This window comes from Pezoporus occidentalis, unplaced genomic scaffold, assembly GCF_034315485.1.
Source record: "Pezoporus occidentalis ecotype Australia unplaced genomic scaffold, CSIRO_AGI_Poc_V1 ctg43, whole genome shotgun sequence".
Lineage (NCBI taxonomy): Eukaryota > Metazoa > Chordata > Aves > Psittaciformes > Psittacidae > Pezoporus > Pezoporus occidentalis.
Genome location: NW_026915758.1, coordinates 2,757,383 through 2,779,251, shown reverse-complemented (window position 1 = coordinate 2,779,251; position 21,869 = coordinate 2,757,383). Strand labels below are relative to the sequence as shown.

Genomic DNA, 21,869 nt, shown 5'->3' with positions numbered 1-21,869 from the left:
GTTGAAATGCAGTGGCTCTGAATGAGAGCACACGATTTATACATTGATGCTCAGTGATGCTTAGCCAAGTGAACCCGTTGTTGGGGGCAAATATTAAATCCCAATGTGCCTTCTCCAGGAAGGAGTATTTTCCAAAATGTTTAGTTCTCTGTTTGTGCACAGGCATAAAAGACTGCTGAGAGAGAGTGGGCCATGGTTTTGTGAATTAGTTTTCCTTAAAGACTAGCTTAATTTGAAGGAGCAAAACATTTAAGTACTTGTTGTTTCTCAAGTATGCAGAATGTATAAAATAACTTTCAAGACCTTCAGCATCAATGTGCTCCTATGCTTTGATTAATTTACATGCGGTTCTTTTAGTGTTCCAAGGAAGTACTTTTAATATCAGATTTCAAAACAAAAATATCCAGCTAAAAATGGCTATTAAATCATTATCTTTTGTTTGAAAGTGTGATGTCACTGGTGATATTCTGATGAATCCTGTCTAAGCAGAAAGTGAGAGCAACTATAGCACTTCCATTTTTGAAAACAGAAGGTAACAGCTTGTGAAGTGGTTTTAAGGCAAGAAAGTATGGAATATATATCTTATAATTGCAAGCAAATGCATTTAATAGATTAAATGGCATTACAATTTCACTTTAACAGATGAAAACAGAGTCAGTGTTTATATGTAAAACGTATTTTCCCATGTTATTTAGCCAGAGAATAAGACCATAGAGGAGAAAACAAGGATATCAAGTTAAATGGCTATGGGGAAAAGAAAATAGAAAAAAACAAGACAAAAGCCTTTCCTGTTTTAAGAAATTATATATCTTTTCTATTATATTTTTTTCTGGTAATGACTATTGCAAGATGTAAAAATGACCAAGAAATAACAAGGCATATCACTGTTTGATGCCCCACCGAACTCTTTTGTTATCAGTGACAGAAAAAATACCCCAAACAATATAATTTATCTGTTTTGCCAAGTCTTTCTGTATAAACTTTCTGCATGCCTTTTCAATTTACACATAGAGAAGTGCTGCTCATTTCATTGATCTGACACGTCACATTTCATTGTGTGGATTTCAATGCAAGTGCTATCGTAGGATGTGCAACATTCAGGCATCAGGATACATTAAAAATGTAAAGTGAAAATGTCTGTTTTATAGATATTTTTTACCATGACTTTTTTTGGTCAAACAGTTGAAAGCTGTTATTTGAATAGCTATCTTGTACATTTTAGCTGCTGGCTTTGGTACTTGTAAAATATATATTTTGCAAGCACGCAGTGGTATACTTGAAATTATAAAACACCATGGACCTTGATGTTTTAACTTATTTAAGGACTGATCATATAATCTTGGTTACATGGGTAACATAATACGATTATTATAGACAGTAAGAAATTTCCCTGTGCTTAGGGAGTATTGTCCAAGACTTAGAATTTTCCTCTCCCATCTCATCAAGTAGTTCTGCATGAAATCTGGGGGTTTTAATGAGAAAATTATGTTGCACAAACTGGAGTCAATGTTTATACAGTCCCATCTCTTGGCATGGAAAGCCTGCATGTATGCAAGATAAAAAGAGGTGGGAATATAAGAAGACATGATGGGAAAACCAGGACTGTTATTAACAGATTCAGGTGAGTGATCAGTTTAGGAAAAGCAAGGCTAGAGCAAGTTTTTAAGCAGATGTTTTCACCCCATTAATCTATTTCTTCAAGTTTGAAAAAGAGAAAAGTGTTCAGCTGCAACATTTCCATGCATTTATTTCATGGCAGCTGGGGAACAAGCTATGAAGAAAAGATCAGTGGTTAAATCAGATGAACAGAATAAAGAAAACAAAATTAAATTAAACAGGTTAGAGAGGAGGACACAGGAACAACACAGATGGCACAATGACCAAAACACCAAGCCTAATAGTTGGTTAAATCTTTGTCTACCCCGTATTGAGAAGGCAAACACTTGACTAGCACGAACCAGGAAACAGGCTGCTCTCAGTTCTCACAATCCAAGGAAATTTCATTAAAGTCTATAGAGTCATTACAGAAAAAATCAGAATTTGTCTGTCTGGTTCTATCAATCAGCCACATTAACTTGATTTCATTAGTCACAGAAATTATTAATTATGTATCTCTGTAGAAAACCAGGAACAGAAACATTCTCAGAAAACCAGTGAAGAAACGTGAAGTGTTTAAAAAATCAAGACAAGTGACAATTATCCATTAAAATTTGAGCAGCTCTTCTATTACCGATTTCTGATAAGAAATACACACAAAGCAGTCTTTCACCATATTTCAGAGGCTAAAAAAATAAAAAAAAAAAAAGTAAATTATTAGGGAAATTAATAAATATGAGAACGTTCAGGGTAGTACACCAGGATTTCCTTTCATTCAAAATCACAACCCTGAAGACAACAGCTTTTTACTGAATCAGTTGCAGCCAGAAATTTTAAAAATAACAGGAGGAAGATGTGGTACTTTTACAAACTTACAAACTTCATGGCCTCTCAGTCTGATTATAAGAACACAGACCTGTAGATCTGAATGTGCTTCTGTTGTCAGCTTGCCTCAGATTTGTCCTAGTATATCACTTTTCTGGAACTATTTCATTGTTTCACAATGCTCTGCAATTCTCTGCTGAATGAGAAAAAAGCATGGCAAGGATGAAATCCTCTGACCTGTGGTCTGCAGGAGGTCATGTTGGTTGATCATAATCTATCAAAACAGTAAATGTACCACACATTCTTTAGGTGTTTCAAGGATCAGCGGCAATGTGATATCCAAAAATTTACAGTAGTACCTTGTGTGCTGTGAAACAATCAGCTCCTCGCAATATTGAACTTGTCATGGGGTGGCTGAAATGGGTCAGTAAGTTAAATACTATATCCTCAGAAGCTCCAAAAAAAAAACAGAATAACTGTTTCTGCTCCTAAAGGAAACACTAGTAGCCTAACTTTACTGTTTGGGGGATCAAGAAGGGAGGGACATATCTTCTCATTTTGTTTAAACCTTTTCAAAGTGTCTTCTAAGTTTAAAATCTGTGGTATATTCAACAGAAGTACCAATGCTATTGAAGCAGTCCTGTATTTGATCCCCTCTACAGTCCATTGCTGCTGCTAGCGGTAGTGTTCAGGAAAAGAAAGGCAAGCCTAAAATAGATTTCCTATCAAAACTGCTTTCCTATCTGTTCAACTGCTTCAGTTAAGAATGTGATTTATTTTTAAACATTATGCACAGACCATTTGAACTTTTGGTGTAGGTAGAACCATGTCATTATATGTATGATAATACCAGTATAGCTTGTTGATTTCCCTTTCTGCACATTTCTGCACTGGAATCAAGTATCTTGATATAATCACTTTATATCATTATAGCTGAGTTTGAAAAGTGGAAGATGGGATATGACTTGCAGTTTTACTACTTTAAATTAACCTGCATATTTAAAGCAATACAAACTATGTTTAAACAGGGCTTCAGGCCTTGGGGAATTATAAATATGAGTAATTTACTGTGTCTTTTGTGTAAATTGTTCCAAGAGCAAACCCCGGTCCTTGCCCAAACCCCTAATTAATGAAAACCAACTAACTCTGATTATCATGTAGGACACAGCAAATGTATAGAAGGGATTCTACTCGGATTTTAGCTAATGTGATATAGCACCTATAACCTTGGTTTCCCCTTGCTGAGCTAAAGCAAAGGTGTTTCATCATAATGGGAATTATTCCCAAGTCAATTTTCACAAGATTTTTCTCTTTCTCTTTTCAATCCATATGATCACAGTTAGATTTAACAATGAGGAAAAAAAATGACTTTGATTTACCATGAGTACATTTTATTATTTTCTTACACAGAAGTGACTGAAAAAATTTTGTTCTGCCTTTACAACAATCAAGTGCTGTTCTGCAGAGAAAAAGTGGGGAGATGTTACACTGAAGAGACAGATGCTTTAAAAGTTTTGCACATGACAATGTAATTAAATTGGAATGAAAATAATAACACAGCATTTGAATAAAAATACATATCCCAAAGCACTTCACAAGTAAATCAATATCATTATAAGCGTTTGATTGTTGCTTACTTTAGCAGGAATGGTTTAGGAATGGAAAATAGTTTAGTGTAGACTCTCTCACTTTGTGGCAGTTCTACAAAAGTGACAGTTAGTATAGAGCATCCTGGCACATGCAAAGCCTGGCCAATGCTAAATTTCATCTCCAGCTGCACAGAAATATTGATGTTATTTTCAGCGGGTTTGTCTAGTAGTGTAAACATTAGAAACCAGAATAAAATACTGACAGGTTACCAGCATTCAGCTTATTTTCATCAATAAGTCACTCCAAGGTCTAGATGTAGTATTCAAGTCTCCTTGAAGGTGTGAGATGTGGAGATGGGATGGGGGGACGGGTATGTACACTCTGAAAGACTGGATCATTAATGAGCAGAACATAAGAAATTATATAGGGAAAAGGAAGCCAGCTTTTCATACTAACATCAGTATTCTTACCCTACAGAAAGCTTCCATTAGATGATATTTAACTCAGATAATTACCCTTCTAGCTGACATTATCCATAGGAAATCACAATTTCACTATGCCAAAAAGAAGCTAAATGGCTAACTCTATTTTACTCCATACCCTTCAACTGATTTTCCAACTGATAATTTAAGGCAGGATATTCTACCCAGTCTCCATGCAATTGTGTATTTCTGTGTGGATGGAAACCTTCCTTTCTTTATTTCTTTATACTTGATTCTCCAAGAAACAGATAAAATTATATCTTTGAAGACGCTGTTTAATGGCAACATTTTTGGTTTCAAGCATTCCCTGGGTCTCAAACTCATTAAATTCAGAGATCTTGCCTCTCCTTTTGGATTTACATGCTACATAGTGTAAGTTTCACTCATATGTCTCCAAAGAGAAACACCCCTAGCTGGGAGCAAGCCTTCCTGCTCTTCTGGAGGATCAAAACCCTTTGGGGTGCGGGTCACCCATACAGGCATTGCACTATATTGTCCCAGTTCCTGGGCACCACAGTCCCTCTTCACTGTCAGCTGCGTTTCCTCAGGCTTTGGGTTTCACTTTGTCTGCACCCCTGTTTTGTTTACAGTTCAGCTTTGGTTCCCTTCTAGCATTGCAGCCCCAAGCTTCTAGAGCACAGAATATAATTCTAAACTTTCTCAGAATATAAATATAAAAATGCTTTGTCTTTAGGAAGACAACATTAGCATGGTGCATGGTTGCGCTGTCTCTTGGGCTCTTTGGGGCAGGAACCAAAACTTTAGCATTGCAGTTACCCAGTATGGGATTGTCATCCATTTCAGAATCTCAAAGTCTTATTAAAAAGTAAGTACATATTTATGACATTGTTTATGTTTGTGTGCTCCTATGACTAAGCTTAAAGCATTTTGTCATTGGACTTCCAAATATTATTTTTTTTTCCAGTTCTAACATTTGTTATTCCAGGAAAATCATCCCAAAATCTCCATGGCTAATCAGGCTAATGACATATCTGCACCAGATTAAGTACCTCTCCTTTTCTGGCTGTCACTATGCTGCTTGGTGTTAGGACATACTTTAGTTTCACTAGCAAAGAATATTAAACTTTACTCAGGTTTGAGCAGAAGATCTCCAAGGGAAATGCTGGTCTGATATGTAATGAACATATATGGATTAATTTGATGTATGTCTGATGACCTTGTTACTAAAGCACATTCCCAGCAACTGGAATAATCTAGCATTAAGAGTCTGAGGTGTAACATTTCCTCAGTTTGTCCTTTTCCCTTTATATCATCAGTTGCCTATCTCAGTCTTAAAAGCATCTTGTTCAACAGACAGTACAATATAAAGTGTAAAACCTGACTTATGTCTGCTTTTAGTCATTAAAAAAAAAAATACAAAACAAATTTTTCAGACCATAAAATCAATGAACATGCATCCCAACAAACCTTAAATTAGATAATTACATACATTTGATTAAAGGACGGTATACCAGGTACTTACTAGATTAAAAACAATATACCAAGTATTTTCAATTACATTTTATTCTTTTTCTTTCTACAACTACTGAATATTTCCCAAGTGCAGATCTTTTCATTCAGAGAGGTGAAAGTATTATACAATATTGTGCATTAGTTAGCCTACCTTTTTCAACATGACATTGTTCTTTCAGAATGTCTTCAATACGTTCTCCTTGTTTATTGCAACAAGCATAAAGGAGGCTTAATTTCTTGTGCATTTTCTGCTGCATCCCTAACTAATCTTGAATCTTATTTGCTATTAAGTCCCATCCTACTTGGCTTGTGATACCAACCTCACCCTTGTTATATTTTAAAAAATAACTTCTGAGCTTTTTCTGATGTTTTCCCTCAATTTGAGATTTGCATTCTTAAACTTCATTTTTCCTTTTCCTTTGCCTTTTTTTTTTCCTTTGCCTGTTTTGTTTTCCTAATGCCTTAAAAAATCAAACAAACGTGGGCAACTGACAACTTTCTGGTATGTTGGGACTACTGCCTGGTATAATGGCTATATTTTTTTTCTCTTATAATTCCCTCTATTCGGTTGTGTTGTCTCTTGTATTACACTTAGCTTGTAAGCTTACCAGGAGAGCACTCATTAACGTCGTAACTGTACAGCACCTAGGACAACAAGGCAATGATTCAAGTCTGAAATTTTTTCAGATCTGTAATAACAACAACAGTAGCAAAACCAGACATAGTGTAGCTGTATATTGCTCAAAGACATTTTTCTCATAAAAAGTCCAAATTTTTTGCTATACTGTGCACAGGGTTCTGACTGAAAATATATACTTTCTCAGTGCACTGCAACTTCACCCTCTCCTCTCCTCTTGAAATGATGAGTTGTTTCATTTTATTATCTCTGCTCCTGGCCAGTTTGAGTTTTTTTATTCTACCAGTAATGCTGGTCACACTTGCATCCATCCCATAGACAGGCAGGTTTGTGCCTTCTTCCTAGCTGTGCGTTTCCCATTTCTTGTCTTCTAGATTGAAATATTTTTGTCTTCTTTGTAACATTTGTAATCTTTTAAAACAAGTTTGCACTGTGATAGTCTGAACAGAATTAACCAAAACATCCATAAGGAAGGGAAATTGAGAGAAAAAGAGAAGGAAGGGGAAAGGAAAAGGGAAAAAGAAAGCAAAAGGAAAAAAGAGAAAAGGAAGGGGCAAGAGGGGGAAAGGAAGGGAAAGGGGGAAAAGGAAGAGGAAGAGAAAGGGGAAAGGGAAGGAAAATCCTGTTAGTATCTGCTATTTGGTTTATCCTAATAACACCCCTCTTGGTCTTTATACAAAATCTGACTTAACTTTGGTGTTGGTCTTGCTGTGAGAACAGCTGATTGAACCAGAGAACATCCAGAGGCCCCTTCCAGTTTAAAATTTTCTGTAATTCTATAATTGGGCTAACAATCATGAAGAGATGGATCTTGTTTTGGTATGAAATTCTGTGAAGGTTGAAAATTATTGTTTTAGTCTCCAAGGGTGGGGTTTACCTCATTCAGCTTAACACACTTAATGTCCATGTCTAAGCCAGTCACTGGAGAGGAAGAATCATCTCCAAAATTGCTTTTTGTCACCTGATTAGATGCCTAATGTGAGCTGAAATGGTCACCTTTTTCTCTCTGGAATGAATATAACTCCATGCAACCAACCTTCTGACACTTGAGCTGAGAAAGATGAATTTCAGAATAATATGAATACGAATTACCTATTTTGTGGGCACATGCACCCTTTGATGAGTTATATTTTCCTGGTGATAACTTTTTACCTTCAAGCCGAATGCATCTTCCCCCAGAATGTTAAAGGAACAAATCATACATTTGAACTGAGATGTAATAGAAATATTATACCAAGGCATAAAACCTAGTATCAAAAATGACAACCCATATTCTTTTGTGATAACTTTTTTCACTGACAAAACTGGAGGAGAAATAAAAAGAGTTTAAAAGAAGAGCTTGCTAGTAACAAGCCCCCAAACCTCTCTAAGGAAATGGAAATGTTATTTGACGTTACAAGTCAATGCTGCATTGTTGACAGAGCTCTCCCTGCCAAGCATCCATTTCCATTTATTACGTTTTTACAAATGCTGAACAAACCATCCAAGATCATATTGGGACTTAGAGGACAAGGTTATCGTTAATAGCAGGGCATTAACAATGTGCTAAAAGATTACAAAAGTGCTGAAACAAACTCATGACCTGAGTGTGCTCTGGGTTCAATGAGAACAATAAATTCTTCATGTGGTTAAGCTCTTAAGAGCTACATACTATTAATGACAACAAGAAACCATGTCTGAAGAAGCTGTTTGATAGAGAGGTTTATTTGGCATTATGATGTAAGGAAATCATCACTGAAGCCTTCTATATACACTAGCAGAGCACAGGATAGCTCTGACTCAGGTAATGGCTGTCCGTCTGTATTTGAAATATTAAATATTATATAGTCTGGCCCACCAACTACTTTCTTGCTTAAGTAATTGCCGTGTCAAAAAAAGTACTCAGGATCTTTAGTTTCATTATTTTAAACCACTGTAATTTCATTTTTTCTCTTTTCAAGCAGTGCTTAGGGATCATTGAATCATAGAATAGTTGGGATTGGAGGGGGTTTCTGGAGATTGTCTAGCAGGGTCAGCTAAGGCAGGTTGCTTAGGACTATGTCCAGTCTCATTTTGAATAACTCCAAGAAATGAGACACCAGGACATATCTGGGCAACCTGTTCTTGTTTTCAGAAAGGTTGTTAAAAATAAAAAGATTAAATTCTTATCTCTGCTTCAGAAAAAAAATGTTATGCACCACAAATACAGTTTCAGTTTGAATTATGAAGCGTAAGAGGCAAACGTCCTCTCTGAAGCTGAAATTCACCTTACAACTCATTTACCCATGCTAATCAGTCAATAGATTTGCAGAAATGATGTGTTGATTTCCCTTCTTTTTAACGTAGCAATTTCTGTTGGCTGCCAAAATGAATTAAATAAAGCGCAGCTCTGATAGCTGATATACTAATCAAAAATAGCAGGTGCTTTCCCTTAAAATGCTGCCAGGAGCCCAGTTTCTGGGCCCCCTGGAGTCTCAGAAAGTGAATGAGACTTCTGCTCGCATAAGAGACTGATCTTGCTCAGGAAATATCTAAGTGTTGCCTGGGAAGCTAGACAATGTCAGTGAAAAGAATTGAAGAAACTCTCACCATATCTTGGAAGTTGCATCAAGTCCTGACACTTGATGGCATCTGGCAGGTCAATGGGACCTTAAGCCAGCAGATATTCACCTCTACTTCATGGAGCAGCATCAGCTGCAAATGCCTCCATTTGGTCCATTGTGAAAGACAGAGGGTTATGCCCATGAACTTTGTGGGTCTCCAAACATCTTGCCAATTAGATAAAAACACAGGGGTTCACAAGGTTTGTGGATTACACCTGGTAGGTTTTTTCCGGCTGAATCTACTTAAATGAACTCATGTCAAATGACAATTGAGAGAAACTCTTTCCAGCTGAAGTTTCAAAGAATTTGCTGTTTCAGAAAAAAAAAAAAAAAGACATCTAAAGACCAAAAACAAACCAAAAAAGCCCTCATGAAACAAACAAACCAACCTGAAGGCTGCTAACTCCCTTAAGCTCCTCACAGACCTCACCATTATTGGCCAAATTCTGTTCTCATCCTCAGCTGTCAAAGCAATGAAGGGGGTGAGTTTTAGCCCCACAAATTCAAAGAAAAGCTTCCCTCTGGTTTCAGTAACATCAATATTTTACTGACATTTACTCCTTACATTTTTATTCTTGTTTGGACAAAAGTTCAGTTTGTGGATCTGAAAGCATTTCAAAGCTGTGACTATGTTTCACGGTATGTTTGAGATGCAGGTAAATACCGTTTAGGTCTTTCAGTGCTTGTGGAAACTGTCCTGGGTTGTGAGTCTACAGCAGAACCAGAAACAGAGCTCCGAACAACTGAATTCCAGGTTCCCTCATTAAAAGGGAACATGAACTATTACATGTCAACACTACCGCCTTTGATTTATTAAGGCCTAGAAGGCCTAGTTGTCAAGTCTTTTTTTGTTTCTTTTTTCTTCTACATGGACACTTTTCTAGCCAGTTTTACAGAACTTTTCCCTACCAGGTACTTCACTGTGGTAGATTGGAATTGATATTAACAGTCGTCTCTGATTTAAGTTCCTCCTGAGAAGCCACAGTATTTTTTGAGGCAAAAATACAAGAGTACAACACCACCAGAACTGAAAGGCATATGTGAATATACTTAGAAATTTGACCTATTTGGAAAGATAGCTTTACTGGGTATGATCGAGCAGATGTACTTACGTGTTATAGTGAGAAGTACAGTAAAGATATGAGAAAGGAAGATTCAGGCAAAACCTGGACAAGGCTAGAATATGATTGAAAGAAACAGAAGGGGAGAGAAGAAAAAGTTTCTTCATCAGATGGTAGAAGGAACATCCTGCGCTGCACTGAAAACTCATGTCCTCCCAGGGAGACAGGTTCCTACATTTCTTGTGAGCAGAAAGTACTAGGACGTGGCTCTATCTTAGTTTCTTTCTTCATACTTACACTTACAGCAGTGTAAAGAAAGGACCCTGGATTTTGGCTAGCAGCACAATGCAACTCAGGAAATTTTAAAGCATGTAGCTGTCCTTAGAATCCAGACTGAGGTCTCCACACACGAAATAAGTTAAAAAATCACATTTAGTATCAACAGGATGTTTTCAATAAGAGTGTCTGAAACATTCAAATATACTATTTTTTTACAAGCAGCAAAAAAACTTACTGGAAATCAATTAGGTTTCATTTAGTTTTTCAAGAAGTCATCACTGCTGTATTCAAAATACCTTTGAAAATATTCATTTTAAGCACCAGACCATCTGATAAATGCCCTAATAAAAAGGGCTTTACTAAACATGAAGCAAAGCCTCATAAGTCTAAACTGATGTTTATTGTGTTTCTACAGCTGAGTTTCAAAATTGCATTTTTTTACTTTTATCCACTGGAGTCTGAGATTGTGCTACACATCAGCAATAATTGCCACTGCTTTTGCTGTAGCTTAGGAAGACAAGAGGATTCTTTGTATGCCTCTTTTATGACATTGTCAATATATTAATACAAGTTATATGAACAAACCTAAAGAGACAAAGAGCTGTTTGTTATATTATTATCCAGGGGTGAAAGCACAAATCTTAGGGAAAAAAATCCAGTAGGGAGTGCAGCTGAACAAAAGGTCTAAGTAAGGCAGGCTCTGACACCTGATTATATGCGAACCCAGCAGTGTAGCCGTGCAGGGATTCCCTTCTTCTGTTTGCAGACAAGGATTAAATGAGAAGTGGTGAGATAACAAGGGAGTGTGTATGCTTTATGATATGCCTATTTTTTCTACCAGTTGCTAATCTGCAGCTCTGCTGATGATTGCAATTTCATCTCCAGAGATATGCTATTCAGAAACATCAAAATGGCATTCAACTGAGCACCCTGTGTTTCTTTAAGGCCAGATTGTCCAGACTATCAACCACTGAAGGGGGAGGACCTCGTATTTTATTCTGCTCTTTACCCTTCCTTGGGTGATGACAGACAGCAAATGGGAAGAGGAAGGTAGGATCCAGTCTACTCACCTGATATGCTGTAAGAAGAGTACTTGTCTGCAGGAGGAGCTGGTCTGTCAAACCTCGATTCATCAATACAAGTGTATGGCTGCACATAGGAAAACAGTGACTCAGTGTGTGAACAGAACACTGGTGATTCCACTAAGAACAGATAGAGAAGCAAAAAAACTTCAAATTAGGCCAGCAAAACCCTGCAAATTAGGCCTGCCTTATTTTATTGTTTGCTTTGCAATAAAGCAACACAGAGCTGCCAGTTACCCATGTCAACCTACAGGTATGTAAGGACACTTCCCACCTTCACTTGCCACTAGCCAGACTTTTAATTTCTGTTGCCTTGTAGAAATCAGTTCTCTGTCTACTGTATGCAGGTGCTGTTGACGATACAAACTGCAGAATCCACTGATAATCACAACTTTATGGACGTGGCTCAACAACTTTAAACTAGCAACTTCAAGAACTATTGAGAAATTAAACCAAATCTGTACATCTTGGATGAGTTCCTGGTGGAAGCTACATAATCTGACTGCTGATAAATAAAGGTTTGTGTGAAAGGCACTTTCAAAATTAAATCTGCAGTCAGTTCTTTCTTTGTGAATGTGCTCATAACTTGAGTATGTTAATACCTCTTGTCCAGATGGCAATTTTGGGGGGCATGAACTCTCCCCAGTTTTTAAGAGCATCACACACCCTATATGAGTGCACCTTCATACAAGATACCCTACATTCTTTCCAGTACCCATTCATTGCATGAATCAGAGTATACAGTTACTGCCAGATTCAATCCAAAAGATTTGCACCTACAAGAAAGTCACTGCACATGTAGGCAGAGTGTGCTGACAGACTTTAGTGAAACAGAAAAAATATTTATTCTCTGTATTTATTCTCTGTATCAATACAGAAAAGACATTAATAGGTACAGAAATCACCACAGATCTTTGTTGGCTGAAGCTTGGTGACCTGTATGAAGACCTCTTGCCTCCCTCAGAGACTGAATATTTCCTGGGGGTGTAGTGGTCTGTATCACGCCCGCTGAGCAAACCAGAAGTCCCTTAAAGCTCAGTGGTGAATTAATCATGCTTGGGCCACCCGCCAGTATAAAATTAGAATGGTGTGTGATTTCTGTGAGAATTGCACATGAAGCATAGATGCTATTTGTATGTTCATAACTGTGAGGCCTTTTGCTTTTCTTATTTACGCCCCGTGCTTTGTCCAGATGCAAGCAGGTAAAGTGACCCACATTCTCTTGACACGTCGCACATGGCATTGCCCAAGCACAAAGTGTGCAATCAGTTTTTTCCCCACTGCACACAAACACAAACACATAGACAACCTTAATCATACCACCTGGCAAAGGAGCAGCCTCTCCTCCTCCTGGACTGTCTGGCAGATGGCACAACAGCAGCACAGTTTCACAGCTCCAGGACCAAAGTAACAGCTGTTGGATTACCACACACTTTCTAGAACTTTAATCTTCAAAGAAATTCTGAATCTTACCTGGCTTCACCTTTCCTTCTGCCGTTCACAGAGAAGGCAGAAGCCTCAGAAAACAAGATTATGCAGGCCCTTAGCACAGCCTGAAGCCACAATGTCAGCAAGGATAAAGACAATATAGTTAATGGCTGAAATATGTATAAGGGAGCAGTCCTTCAGAATAAGGATTTTTGAAGATAATTACAGGGGCTGGAAAATTGGGTTGAGAAAGATTTTAACAGGGAAAATATTTTAGTTTATCTAAATGTTACCACTGAAAATGTTACAGGATGAGTTGGTCATATTTCATGTGCAATCTGCAAACATGGAAAGTTGTCTGAAAGATTATTAAATAACTGTAGAGAAGGAAGCGCTTTAAAACCAAATTATCATCTCCTCTTCCCTACATGTGACTACCACTTCTGGAGCTCATTTGTCATTAGACTAAATGGTTGTGGACAAGGAGCATCTTTTGACAAAATCCAGATCCAAAATGTATTTCCAGTGAGCAGACATAGAGCAGAATTTACGTTAAAATCTGTAACTGAGCCATGCTTCATTTCTTTTGTGACTCAAATTTTAGTTATATTAAGGGCTATACTGCCATGGCTGGTGCAATCACAACATCATATTATTAAGGAACTTTCCATTATCGATGGACTTTAATTATCATTAGAGATCTTGGTCTCATTTGATCTGAAGTAAATGCATAGTAACTTCAAGGAGTTTGAATGAAATATTCCATCATTGCATTTTTGCAGAGGTATTCAGGGTCATGACTCAAATTTAAGCTGGACTGTTTAAACCCAAGATAGATTAAATAGATAAGATAGGAAGGAAATGAGTTGCTTGAAAGCTGGTAAGATTTTCCTCAGTGAGATTCAAACAAGACCTGATTGCATAAATATGTCCAATTTTATTATTAATTATCCAATATCTAAAAATAAAAAAAAAAAAACCCTCACTTCATTTGGTTTACACTTAATTTTTCTTTTATACACTTCTTCAATTAAATGACAATGTTTTGTTTTTTTTTTCTGGTACAAATTGTCTCAAACTATCATTGATATGTAGTTAAATTGAATTATTAAAAGTTCTTACCAAAAGTCTCATCCTAGTATTGAGAGATTATTTTTTTCTGAAATGTAAATGTATACTCCAAAAACTTGCTGCTTTCAATCACTTAGCCTTCTAATTTATTCCTGTAGTGGCTGAATTTCAACAAATGCATCCTTTTCCTGCCTCTTTACAGTTAACAATAGACACAAGAATATCAAGAAACTGCTAAAACAGCCAAAAAGAATATATTAAAGTCCAGCCACACAGACAAAGTTATGGTTTCACCCATCTACCAAAAGCCACATTTTAACCACTCTCCAAGAAAATACTTTTAACGTACAAGAAGCCCTGAGAATACTAAAGGCAGATTCAGTGTTTGTCCCCATTTCGCTGAATTGAAGGAGGCTGCTAACAGTAAAATTTCATTTCCTTTTTGTTAAGCAGCTGTCGGCTGTCTGAGCTGGCTGATACAGGGAGGATATGGACTGTGATGTCTTCGTGAGTCACAGGGAAAGTGCTAACGTGATTTATATGTTCTCAGAAGATCACTGAAGTTCAAGAATAAGGGAGGGACACTGACACATTTTCTGTGTGTAGGTGTAATCATTGGCACCAAGGACAGACATTTCATCTAGTTCATGTTTTCTTATTTAAAAATAGACACATAATGATTATTAGAGATAGTTTAAGACTGGTGATTTTTTAATGAAAAATATGCTCCCATTTAAAATAATAGAAACCTTCAAATCTTGTAGGATGCTCTTATTTTGAAGTGCATTTTCTCTCATCAGGGAAGTCCAATATCTTCTTGCCATCCACATTCACTATACTCTGTCACACAGCTTTGTGTTTGTTCTGGAGAAGGTGGCTACACACTGTATTTAAAGACTGACCTGCACTTGGCACTTGTTGAAAGGATAATTGGAGATGCTTCTCATTAGGATGCGTTGCTTCCCCAGCCAGTGTCTACCATGACTTGCATGGCACTCGAATCCTCTTTGGAGTTTTCTGTGATGCCAAGTGTATTTACCTATGGTGCAACTGGTACATACAGATATTCATCCTTACCCTACAGGAAGGAGAATATATTTGTCAAGTCCTTCTGCTGACACCTCATGCTTCTTTGCCATATAATTGGGTTGTCTGTTTGCTTCTGCTTCAGGGTCATCCTGACCAGGTGCAAGAGCCTCATGCAGGTGCTAGCATGCCACCATGCACTGTTCAGTGAGATCCAAGCACACACAAAGTTTGTGCATCCCATCCATGGTACCCCTTACTGTTGACTGGTCACTCATAAGCATGGTCTCCCCATGGGGTCCCTGACATCCCAACCCACTGGGAAGAGCCATGCTTGCCAGCAAGGCTGAGTTCTGGATGGCAGGGTGTGGATGCATGTTTGTGAGCTCAATGAAGGAGCAGAGAGAAAAAACAGACAGAGGGGCACCCTCTATAGTGGAAAAGAGCAGTGGCTGAGCAATGCAGGGGTATCTGTGAGATCAGTCACATGATTCTGAGAGATCCCACTACTGTGCTCAATGAATAACATGGTGCAACAATGACCGGGACAACAGTGACTCTGGGCTGTGTCTGCTACATCTTAGTAGATACAGAGGAAGACAAGCCCAAGAAAATGATGAAACTTCATGTTCATCTACATTTATTAAAAAATATTAAATTTTGTTTTCAAAAAGTACCTATTTTGTGCAAAGTTGACAGAATAATGCAGAGTTTTCTCTTGTGTTTAGTATAGTTCATGGATCCTTCACTCTGTCAGAAAGGGGATTTTCCTTGCACATTAGCATTTTAGTTTTCCTAAAGCATTTTTCAGCAGAATTCTTCCCCATTTGAAACCATGGCTCAGGTATCTTCTCCAAAGGAAAAAAGAAACCAAAAACACAGTCAATAGAAACATAGATCTGGAGAGGACAGCTTATATCATTGATCTAGCTGTTTGCCAACAAAGAAAGCCATGCAATAAGTGTTTAATACAAAATGCACAGATCACTCACAACATCCACAGAACACTTCCAAACACTCCAGGAACAGATTGAAGGCTATAAAAAGTTCCAAAATTAGAGGTAATGTTCATATACCAGCCCACATCTTCTGCCCCCTGCTCTACCCCATCTTCTAAATGTCAATTCTATCACAAGCCTGTGAAGCAAATATTAGATAAGTAGCCTTTATTTCACCTTTCATTTACAAGGCGTTTCCCAAAGTTAAGTCTCTGCCTTTCCTTTGCATTGTTTGTCAAGGATACATAGAGAGAGGGATAATATGAAATAATCTTAGTTTGGAGCTCACTGAGGGGTCACTGGGAACTGCAGACTTATTATTGTTGGCCTGATGCCAATGCTGCTGAAATAATGCTTGTCACATTTCTTTTCCTTATGGAAGCTGAGACTTTGTAGAATCCATGCGGTGGCTGTTTTCAGTAGAGGAACTGTCTAACTTTTCTCCATGGGAGGAATAAGAACTCAAAACTTTTTGTCTTTAGTGAACTTATCCAGAGAGAGGAGGGAAACATAAAGATGAGGAAGAATGAGATTTAGGCAGTTGTCAGAAAAAGACAAAAATGGCCTTACATCATAATTATCACATTAATATGTGTACAGCCAATAAAATACAAGTGTCTTTAGGTGACCACCAACCCAGAATTGCAGTTAGAAGAGCAGAGGAGCAGAACTCCACAGGATATCTGACCTCCTTTTTTCAAACATGTGGAAATACTTTGTGGGCTGCAAAGCTGTGAAGTAAGAATATTCTGATCACGAAAAGACAATGCAATAAGCATGTATGCCTCATGCAACAGCTGTAAATCATTTGGTGTGACACAGAAAGCCCATACAATATGGAGCACTACCAGCTTTCTAGCTTCAGTTACCCTTGAGCTACATTTAGGTTCTTATCACCAGTATACTGTAAAATAACACTGGGTATTTCTCCAAGTCCAAAGGGGCTAATGAGGAATTCTAACTGCTCGAATTTAATTGAGTCTGCAAATGCCATGCTTCCTTTTCCTGAAAACTTGACATTCTTGACTGGGGAGGGGAGAACCCAGGAGAGTTGATTTACTCTTTTTGCTTTTTCTTTTCTTTTAAGCATGCTGAGAACTACAATGCCCGAGTCCTCAGCAATTAAAGTTACCAATTTACAGTTATTTAATAGTGGCTGGATTCTGACAGTGTGTGTATTAAGAGGGTGTGTGTAAGAGAAATTAGCACTCAGTAGTGTGGAGAGGAATCTCCATTAAGTGCCAGATAAGCATTCTTCCCACTCAGGAGGAGGAAGGCAGTGTGCTCCCTGCAAAACCGTGGCTTTGAAAGTGGAGTTATTCATCTTTCTTCTACTTAGTACAAGCTCACCTAGGAGTTAGTGGCCAGTTTCTAAGATGCTGTAAACCCACACGTTTGTTTAGGCTGGCCTTTTGGGACACAGTGGCTTACAGTAGCTTCAGCCACTGCTCATTTATTTTTTACTCCAAACTGCATTTTACCACAGTGCCCACTCCTCTGCTAATGTAAGGTATGAAAGGTTTTTAATCTGTAAAGTGAGTAAATAAAGTGACTCAAAAAAGAATCTTTGAAGAGAATGAGTAGTGCTTTCTTGAGTTGACTTTGCTGAAAAGTGGCTCTTTTTTTTTTTCCTGGGAACAGGGTAAGCCCTGGAAAGGTATGATTCAGCATAAGGCAAGGGTTACTCCATGGCCTTTAATACACCATACGAGTTAATAAATAAACCAATTGAAAATATAATGAAAATTAGGTCTAATCCTTAGCAAATAAAATACTTGGCTACTTTGAACTGACCTCAGTATATTCAGACTTTCCTAATTTGTGCTTTGCTTTTAATCGCCTAGAACCCCCTACAGTTACCTAGAAACCATAGGTGCAGTGAGAATAGCCAGGCATCCATAGTAAAGATCAGATTTGTCCAACATCTTTCAAGAATGGTTTAGAAGTAATTGAGTCTCCTTTGGGACCAGGGAATGGTAAAGAAGCCCTCTCAAGCTCTCTTTCATCTTGTTATCTTGTTTATTGTATTATCCTGGAGTCAGTTTAGATGTAACACAAAAGAAAGCAGACTCTGTCACATATTACTTCTCTTTCTCCACTCTCTCAACTTACACTCAGATAAAAGCAGCTAAGACTACAATTCTTTGATTTTATTCTAGAAGCTAGATTCTTTAGGGGTAAGTAAGTACCAGTGATTCTTAAGTATTAAGTTTGGAGTTCATCTTACAGCCATAACCTTCTGGTGGCCAGAGTGATTGGGTGCCTCGTTATGAAAGCTTAGTCTCTCCTGTGGGCAGCTGGGCTCAAACAGGCATAGCTCAGTATGGGAGTTTCTCCCCATCCAGCATTTTTCTCCAGGTCAGCCCAAACCATAAGTGTTAGAAGGTCCTGAGTTCAAAGAGGAGTGTGAAGAAGAGGGCTGCTGGGTGAGAGAAATAGTTAAATGATGTGAATGGAGATATGAATGAACACTGATGGATTTCTCTTCTTACTCTAAAAATGAGTTAGAAGACCAACATGAGGAGGGGATATAGCAGAAACTATGCAGAAACCAGTCTGTTCCTCATGAAATTTGTAGTGCTGAAGTAGGAGGGTTGGGTTAGATGTTCTGGAAGAAAAGATAAAGACCAACATGAGGAGGGGATATAGCAGAAACTATGCAGAAACCAGTCTGTTCCTCATGAAATTTGTAGTGCTGAAGTAGGAGGGTTGGGTTAGATGTTCTGGAAGAAAATATAAAAATACTATCATTATGCTTCTAGGGAGATTTTATACTACTTTTGTTACTGTTGTTCTCATTACTAATATACTACTTATGGAAGGAAACATGTTAGTTTTCCACCTGTCCTCCTAGGGACAGATATGGCATTCAAAAAAGAGGGAAGTTCAAAAGACGCTTGTATGTCTGTAGAGAAGCCTAAACCCCAAAACTACTTGCAGCTGCCATGGTAACTACATTTATAATAAAATGGAAATATGAGACACACATAAAATTTCCTTTTCTTTTGACCTGCTTGCTTTTCCTATAGCACTTCCCATCTCACTAAGGTCAGACTTGCCTGTGAGCATCTCAGCCCAGGTGTTTTGCCTTCCTTGCCTCTTCTTGAGATCCTGCCCTCCAGCCCAGATATTTCCTTAGGGGTGGGTTCTCAGCTGTCCTGGAGCATTTCCACCTATGTACCTTTAATTCTGCTGCAATGAAATCAGCACACTAAGACGTCCCCTTCTTGGTATGGCTGTTTCTTTGACACACTTCTGTCAACACTGTCCTTCCATACAACCCAGGTTTGGGGCTTTCAAGTGCTGGGAGGATAAGGGGAAGCGATTTTGAGGTGTTAGAGTTTTGTGTTTGATTTTCTGAACGTTTATGTGTAGGTAACTAGCTGAACTAAAAGACATCAAGAGTTTGTTTTGCTTAAGAATATTCAATTGAGGTACTTCTGAACCATCAGGGCTCAAAATGCTTCTGCCTAAGTCGAGAAATAGGGAGCTTTGGCTGAGAGGCAGAGAGAAGCAGTGTAACTGTCTAGAGGCCAGGGTGAGCATACACCTATGTAGCCTTTTCTTTGCAGCTTAAAAATTGGGACCTTAATGGGAAATGGGAAGTCATCATGCGATGCAGTGTGGGGATGTGACCCAGAGCAAGCGAAGGAAGCAGCATCACTCCTTACCATCAAGGCCACACTGTGCCAGCAACAGCAGCACAGCGTCCCGGCAGCACTGACTTGTTCTGGCACAAGCAAAGGCCGCCAGGAGTGAAGGACGAGCATCAGAACAGACCTTCCTGTCTGTGAGCCTTGCAATAGGAAGCTCCAGGGCTGCTTTCAACATGTCTATCCTTCCTGTGCTGTTCCCAAGCTGCAGCACCAGCTGCAATTAATCTTCTTTTACGCACTGCTCTGATCTAACAATTGATCTTGCAGGCTACAGAAGACTTAGGCAACTGTTTTACAATGAAAATATCACTGAAAATCAGCATGATTACTGTCTATGGGCTGGTCTTTGTCTCATTTGAACCTCACCTTCTAAGTTTTTATCCCACAGGGATTTTTCTTTTTAAGCTTTTCTTTTTTTTTTTTTTCCCCTACTTTTTTTTTGTAATCTACATGTGGAGCTCACTTTCTATTTCCCAGCTGGTGCAAGGAGGTACTAGGGTATAGAAGACAGGGCAGCCCTGTTTCCTTAATCTACATCTTTTCGTAATGAGTCCAGCAATAGAACCAGATCAAATAAAGGTAGCTAGTTAACTTGCTTAATGATCAATTTTATTCCACAACATAAAGGTCTCAGAAAAGAATTGTCTTTTGATTTACCTACATTATAAATTTAATGTTGTCAGGAAAATGTCTAAAAGATACGAGAAACACTACACCAACATTCAGTAAAGGGAGAGGTTGTCAAAATTTGAGTAAAATGAATTTATTGCATGGTTTTAAATAAAACAAACTGAGAATAACTCCTGAAGAGTTGAAACTTTCTTTTGATATTTTTTTTTAAGAAATATTTCATTTTTTTTAATTCATTTTTTGCCCAATATCTTTTATTGGGAGGAAGGGATTAATTTCCTTCTTTTTTCCTTTGAATGGGAAAATAATGCAAGAATTAATAGTTTCCTATCAAGATGACATGGTGGTTTTTTGGTTGTTTTTACTTTAGCCTTTGAGTTTAAAAATTGATTTGTCGCCTAACTACAAGTTGAAAGAAAGCACAAAGTTTGCAGGCAAATTTTAAACTAGGCATTGGTATCAGAGAACTCAAATATTTGCAAGTGCCAAATTTCATGCTATAAATAAAATTTACAAAACAAAACAAACCTACATGTGTTTGTAGTTCTGACATTAATGCACTATTTTGTTCTTATTTTAGGAAAATCATATAAACACATGAGATGCAAATTCTAGAGGACAAAGTGACAGATAAGAGCAACTAGTACAGAGAAACAGAGCTTGTGAGAGCTAAGGCAGGAACCTGCCTCCTACTTCTGCTTGGAGATGTGCTGCTGTGGTAACATCTGTTCCTGTAGCACTCACACAGGGCTTGTTTGCACACCCTTTGGGGGTGATATCAGGTGCTGTGGTGTTACGTATCTGCAAACACACAGCCTTTCTTTGGTTTGGAGGGAGAAGAGCAGTCCCAGACCTGCAAGAGTCTGATGGCAGAACTTTTCCTCAGGCTCCTCACATGCAGGCTGTGTTCCTGCTTTGGCTGGCTCTTTTCTCACCCGCTTCCACCAGTTGCCTGTCTGGGTCTGCAGCGCTTTCTGGCACGTGCTGCAGCCTCCACAGGGCTTAGGATGCATCCCCCACAAATGTCACCTCAGCCATGTCTGTCTCTTCCAAACACTGGGTCTCTTCTGACTGTTTTCCTGCAGTTTATTGCATAAGAGAAGAGGCTTTCCCAAAATGTTACTGGCATCTCTTGTGAGCAAACAGATGTTGTGCTGAAATCCCACCCTCTCCAAGCCTGTGTGCAGGGTGTGGGCAACCCAAAAGCCTTTTCTCCAGCTCATGGGTCACCTGCCCTCTTTGCACAGGCATTCCTGCTTCTTATTGAGTTTTACACTGTTGCCAGGATTTTTAACTTTGGTTTATTAGCAACAAAGTTTACCCTTTTCCCATCCTGTGGGAATAAGCTATTTCAGTATCTATACAGCACAAGTATTATGGTATGCAGGAGGAATTCTTCCTCCACAGCAAGGGAGCATGCAGAACACAGCATTAAAGAGGCTTTACTGCCTGC

The 21,869-nt window shown here is 38.3% G+C and overlaps 1 long non-coding RNA gene across 1 annotated transcript; it reads right to left on the bottom strand.

The window, feature by feature from the left end:
* Positions 1–812: 812 nt before the first annotated feature.
* Positions 813–21,684, bottom strand: LOC134171897 (uncharacterized). Its single transcript, XR_009967765.1, has 3 exons — positions 21,180–21,684; positions 11,596–11,674; positions 813–2,604 (listed from the first exon to the last, which is right to left on the bottom strand). It is a non-coding gene; the product is annotated as an uncharacterized LOC134171897 (long non-coding RNA).
* Positions 21,685–21,869: the final 185 nt, after the last annotated feature.